Source organism: Carassius auratus, chromosome 50 (assembly GCF_003368295.1).
Source record: "Carassius auratus strain Wakin chromosome 50, ASM336829v1, whole genome shotgun sequence".
Lineage (NCBI taxonomy): Eukaryota > Metazoa > Chordata > Actinopteri > Cypriniformes > Cyprinidae > Carassius > Carassius auratus.
The window spans coordinates 5,784,647-5,791,482 of NC_039292.1; the positions used below are offsets into that span (position 1 = coordinate 5,784,647).

Consider the following 6,836-nt stretch of genomic DNA (forward strand, 5'->3'; position numbering starts at 1 on the left):
GTTCCTCTTGATTAAAATATGAGAGTCATGATGCTATTGGCTGCAGGCTATTGGTCAATGTTCTCTTTGCTCCTTTTCTCAATGTTTTCAACTGATTAACATCAAATCTGCTCTGTATAATCCTATATGACGTTGTTAATCCATCACAGGTCACACTACAAATTATTGCAGCCGTCTGTTCTGCACCTCACTCAGTTCTGTTGGCTAGAGCAGCACCGCATTGTGTCAGGTAAGTGTTGTTTTCTAGGACAGAGCATGGGATTTGTTTTGTCATTTTGAATGCAAGTTGCTCATGAAATTAAGAGAATCAATTTTTTGGAAAACCCCTGCTTTCAGAGATTGTTTCTAAATAAATTAATATTTAGACAACCTGTTTTGAATTTAAAATGACAGATTATTTTAGATCATCAAACTAGTGAGAGTATGACTTGAATACTAATGATACCATGTTTTACCAAGTCACTCAACTTCCAATGGTTAAGTCTTTATGTCATAAAAATACTTTTTGTTGGAGAGGAAGAATTTTCCTTATGATCAATCGCTCTCTCTTCACAGAACGTTGCACTGAGCATCTGAAGCAATGGCTGTTGTTGTAAGTATTTTTTTTTCTTTATAAGCTACAAAACCTCATTCAGCTTTGCATTTGCTTACTGACTATAATATGATATCAGAATGAAAGATACATTTCATGTGTAAAATTAGCAAAACACAGTGTTGCCCACTCATGTTCAGTTTTAAGACCCTGTTATGTCACAACATGTGATTTCACTCAGGTTCCTCCAAATCATCACTCATTTGGTGAACAAATGTTTTAAGGTGGTTCTTAGTGTTTAGGGATAGAGCTACATTAGCAGCTTATCCCCAATCTCAGGCCAGGTTTAGGCCTTTCACAATTCACGTGAGTGAGCTTAGCACTGGCCCACACTAGCTTCCATTGATTAAGGCTACTAAACCTAATTGTTTGCTTAAACTCACGATTAAGATGTTTTCACAAGTCTTTCTCCATAACTTTTTATAGAGTGGAACATTCCGGATGGTGTCCGAGGAGGAGCAGGCCCTCAGGGCTAAACTGGAGCACCTCACGGTCAAAGATCACGGGCCGGTGTCGGACCTTGCGCCCAAATACCTGACCACACGGTGCAGAAGGTGTGAGCACGTTTTTAGAAAGTACAAAATATGCACAATTACACTGAACACAGCACATGGCTAAATATACATGTTCTATAGCTAACTATAGTGCTGTTTGCTAAGTTTAGCATTGCTGTTGCTAAATTTCTACACAAAACATCCTAATCACCAACCAAACACCCTAGCAACAACCTAGCAACTGTACAGCATCACAGTGGCAAGTCTGGCACAAGATTTTGTTGAGAAAATAAAAAAATCCAGTTAATGTTAGAAATTAGCATCTGTTGTCAAGTTAGCATGATTCACTACATATTCTGACTGACAAAAACTCACTAAAGATGTTGCTTTACAAACAAATAGTTCTATTTTTTATAATTATTTTAACTTGTGATGTCTTTGTAGGCTAAAGATGAGCTAAACGAGACCGATGAGAAGCGAGTGTCAGCTGTAAAGGAGCTCAGAGGTATTATCAAAGAGAAGGCGGATTCTGGAGACAACCTTGCTAAAGGTGTTCAGGACACTTTTGGGGACAACCCCGATAGTGTGCTGGTGAGGTTCATCCGTGCTAGGAAATATGAAGTAAACCGGGCCTATGAACTCATGAAGGGTAAATAGTTTTGCCAAAGAGTTGTTATTTGTACATTTGCTGCCACTGGTATGCTTCTTGCCTTGAGATGTTACTATTGGTTTTATTGTCCTGAAGGTTATGTGCGCTTCAGGCGGGATTACCCTGAACTCTTTGAAAACTTGACCCCAGAGGCTGTCCGCAGCACCATTGAGGCCGGTTACCCAGGGATCCTGTCCAGGCAGAGATAAATATGGCCGTGTGGTGCTGCTCTTCAACATTGAGAACTGGGATTATGAGGAGATCACTTTTGATGAGGTGATTTTTTTATGTTTTCAGTGATGAGTGAGTGAAGTGACGTGTGGCCAAGTATGGTGACCCATACTCAAATTTGTGCTCTGCATTTAACCCATCCAAGTGAACACACACAGTCATGAACACACACACAGAGCAGTGAGCAGCCATATTGCTGCAGCGCCCGGGGAGCAGTTGGGGGCTTCAGGGCCTTGCTCAAGGGTCTCAGTTCCCAATTTATTGAACCGGTAGTAAGTTTGTATATTGATTGGTGTCCTTTTCTCTTTAAAATTTTTTTTTGTATTAATAAAAAAATATATACAATACCGTTCAAAATTTTGCAGGTCTGTATTTTTCTTTTTTCTTTTTTTGTAGAAAATACTACTATTCAGTAAGGATGCATAAAAAACTAAAAGTCTGTTACATGTATTGATATTGTGTTTGTTCCAGATCCTCAGAGCCTATTGCGTGATCCTGGAGAAGCTTCTGGAAAATGAAGAGACTCAGATCAACGGGTTTTGCATCATTGAAAACTTTAAGGGTTTCACCATGCAGCAGGCCTCTGGAATTCAAGCCCACAGAGCTGAAGAAAATGGTGGACATGTTGCAGGTGACATACTGACTTCTATCTTTTAGAAAAATAGCTCTGTATTAGTTCTTAAAGGTGCACTTAGTAATACTCACATACCCAAAAGAGGGTTTTAACACAAAGAACTTCATATGAAATTAATCATGACTAACTGCTAGTGCCCTTCTACAGTGAAAGCAGGAACGAAAACTATTTGCTTTTACGTAATGCTGCCAACATGACTGCCTGAACCGTACACACTTTTGGATCTAAACCATAATCTAACCAATTAGTTAGTTGGCGTATCAACCTTCATAGTCTATTAATCTATTAATAACATAAATGTCCAGATTTGAATTGTTGCTGCTTCTTGTGTATGGCAGGATTCTTTCCCTGCGCGTTTCAAAGCAGTGCACTTTATCCACCAGCCCTGGTACTTCACCACCACCTACAATGTGGTCAAACCCCTGATGAAGAGCAAACTGTTGGAAAGGGTAATTTGTGTTTATTGCAAAGAATATTCATGATGGATGAGAAAGTGATTCTGACTTTCTGTCTTTGAAGGTGTTTGGTCCACGGTGATGAGCTGGAGAACTATTTCAAGGAGTTTGATGCTGAAATCCTGCCTTCAGACTTCAATGGGAAAGGCCCCAAATATGACGGAAAGGCCACAGCAACACAACTCTTTGACTGAGCACTTTTAATCTGTCACCGTACAGGATGCAACAGTATGTTCATTTAGTTGTAATGTATTACAGAATGATCGAACGTGTTTTTGTTTTTTTCTGACAGTGAACCCAGCAGCATAGAGACATTCCCATACCAAACCACCAGCCTCACTGGAAAAGTTTCCAGATTTCATTGAAAAGGAAAGAAACAGATATGATCAGTGAATTAAAATTCTCTTTGACTACTGGAGTGACATTCCTCACTAATCTGGCAGGTCCCCATTTTCAGATTTACCCCAAAATATAGATATTCTTTTGGAACAGATGGCAGATGACAAGTCCAGACACTTTCTGTTGTTTCTCTTGTTAAGAAAGAATGGAAAATTACTCAAACCTGTCAATGTTTAAAACATAATTATAAGAATCTATGATGTTTTGAATGGTATAACTTTCTATCGAAAGTTAAACTGAGTGCATACATTTCCATTATAACAATTACTGTTTTACTAAATATAGTGCACAATTGACAACTTTTCAAAAATTAAAATGACAACTTTGCCATGTATTTCCTGTTAAAAGAAACACAAATAAAACCTTTTGGAATGTCTAACATTGTGCTCGGGTGCTACATCTATTTATTTCTAGAAAATAATCTGCACAAATTAAAAATTCAAGCATTAAAATAAACAAAAAACATTAAGGCAGTGAAAATGCTTAACCTTAAGACAAAATCGATAATCACTCAGGAGGTAACTAAATAATATGAGCTGATTTATTTTCTGTTCATTTTATATGGTGTTGCAAATACGGCAACCTTGTTACCAAAAAATGTGGGACATAAAAACTTTTTTTTTAACATTAAAACAAGCTTATTATATATATATATATAAATAATAATTAATATAAAATGAAATAATAAAAGTAGTCAAAATACTAAAATAAAATAAACATGTTAGGATTAGATTATTATCTGATTGCAGTTGATATTAACTTGTTCCAGTTACATCAAGAAGAGGATTTTAACTTGATTAATTGACATGAAAAGCTAAAACCACTTCCAGAGTGCAATAAAATAACTTATTGTCAATGTTCTTTGGTTTAAGTTACAAATTAAAGGAAATACTTTGACATGTTTATTTATAGTATAACAACAGAGAATGATAGTACGAACCACAGAGAGAGAGTTTGTTAAAATAAGTCAATAAATCGGAGACAAATAAAAGAATATTGCTACAATTTTTTGCGCTTCCAACTACAGGAAACTATTTATTAAATACATTTACTGAAAATGATTGTGCCACTGAAGTAGTGATAAAATGATACAATTAAAAGTACCATGTTAGTGTCAAGTGTCAATTAAACATAAGGCAACCTTGACAGACCTTTCAAAAGAAAATGAGAACCATTTCAATTTAAGTGCAAACTTTCAAATTATATTGAACTTCAAAAATCATCAATAAATAATTAACAATTTAATCAAAGTTTTAACATCTTGTAAAGGTAATTTGATGAGTTTTTATTTGAGATAGGCTAACATCACAGTGTAGGAAAATCTATGTAAATGACAGCTGGTGAACTTTGGGTTACCATCTCCTCTTGCCAGATATGTTTTTCCGCAAATAAACTTTCCAAATCATTTCACGAATCCCTCAGCACACTTTGTCAGGCTTTGTAACTATACACCACTGACATCTGACGCAATTTACGGTAAGTATAATTTATTACCGTATGTGCTTTCTCTGGAATTCGTTCTTGAAGGCCAGAGCAAACTCTAGTGAGTCAGACCTTTAGAAACCATCATCTAACCTCAACTCAATCGAGAGAACCCCATAAAGCATTATGCTTAGTGTTGCACAAAGCATGATTTCTCCTACTGGCATTGCGGCCTGTGTTTCTCCCATTGGCAGATAGCGTTGGCGTAACTGACTATGACTTTGTCCATCCAGGAAAGAGGCTGAGGAAAGAGAAAAGCGCCTTCAAAGAAGCCGAGATGACCCCCATGTAGTGTCAGTGCAAAGATAACATTTTGTTTCTTTTCTGTGGAGAAACAATACAGATTTTTTTATAGCCATTCATTTTAGATGCATGTTTTTGATTTATTTAAAAGAACCAACTCATAAAAGCCATTGTGATAGGAACTGGACTTGCTGCACTGAATGTTTTTCACTACAAAGATTCATCCAAGAGTCCAACTACACTGGCCGTTTTCTATGTTTTTTGATTCAATAAAAAGAACAGACTCATGAAAGTAATTTTTTCAGAAACTGGACAATATGCGTGTTATCATGAATTTAAGGAACACTCATTACACAATATGCTTTTGATTTTATAAAGAAATGTCTACACTGGCAGCAGGAAATGCTTTTGATTCACTAGAAACAAATTGGCTCACAAGAGGCATTCATTCAGGAATCAACTACTAGCTGTGCAGTATAATTTCGATTCAAAAGCATTTGTTCAGGAATCAGACTACATTGGTTGTTAAATATGCTTTTGATCCACTAAGAAAGAATTGGCTTATAAGAGGCATTTGTTCAAGAACTGACTACACTGGTTGTTAAATATGCTTTTAATTAACTAAAAAGACTTGATTCATGAGAGGCATTTGTAAAGGAATCGAACTACACTGGTTGAGTTTTTAACTGAACCAGATTGAGAATCGTTTTTCTATCGTATTATAAATGCGTCTTATTATCATTATAAATTAACAGCATTAATTATCAATTAGACATATACTCAGAATGCTCATTAATCCATCCAAATTGATATACGAGACTACAAAGACTTCTCTTGTGGCCTCTTTAAAAATGCATCAACTTTGAAGTTCTGTTGAAGGGAAGGAGCTAAAGATCAGGTGACCTATATTTCCTTAGTGCAAGGCAGTTAGGCTCCTTAATAGGGGGTTTGCTGTCGGATCTTTCACCTGAGGCTGAAGGAAGAAGCTGACAGCAGTTATCTGATAAGTAATCACAGAGGGTAGGATCAGATGGCCCTAAAAAATTCAGCACAGGTGTCCAATGCAGGATCTTAGACACACAGCGGTGCTGAGAGTCTTAATGGGCGCCTAAAAGCGCTATTAGGCCATACGTGTTGAAGACGTGTGCCCTTTTTTTTTTTACACTCCTTTGGTCTGTCCTTTATGTTTAATGGCTTCTTTTTTGCCTGTTAAAAGCCTTGACACATCCATTAACTCTTCCAAATAAAGATGGATAAAAATGGAAAGTATTAGATAGAATAGCTCAAATCTAATATATAAATACCTGCTAGTGTGCGAGGTATCGTCAGCAGTGACTGGTGGACTAATGGATCATCTGAAGAGTTCATCAAGAAGAGAGGAACACTGATCTGATATAAGAGACGTATACAATTTGGTTATCAAAAAAAAAAAGTCTAACAATATGACTTAATATAACTGGCTTTCAACAATATTACTTACATTGTGAATATAATGCACACAGCTTTCCTTCTCATAGTACTCTTTATAGAGTTGTGTCCATGAAAACTTCCTAATAGAACATACATTTTGAAAAGAATCATTATGGCAACTTAAAGATGCAGTCAGAATTGTCTCATGAAAGCTTTTAAAGTACCTCATAATGTTGTCATCAATCTG

The 6,836-nt window shown here is 36.4% G+C and overlaps 1 long non-coding RNA gene and 1 pseudogene across 1 annotated transcript; one reads left to right on the forward strand and one right to left on the reverse strand.

The window, feature by feature from the left end:
• LOC113066769 (retinaldehyde-binding protein 1-like) lies at positions 1-3,267 on the forward strand (annotated as a pseudogene).
• A 1,201-nt stretch (positions 3,268-4,468) lies between these two features.
• Positions 4,469-6,701, reverse strand: LOC113066770 (uncharacterized). Its single transcript, XR_003279220.1, has 3 exons — positions 6,660-6,701; positions 6,484-6,568; positions 4,469-5,260 (listed from the first exon to the last, which is right to left on the reverse strand). It is a non-coding gene; the product is annotated as an uncharacterized LOC113066770 (long non-coding RNA).
• Between the last annotated feature and the right edge of the window lie 135 nt (positions 6,702-6,836).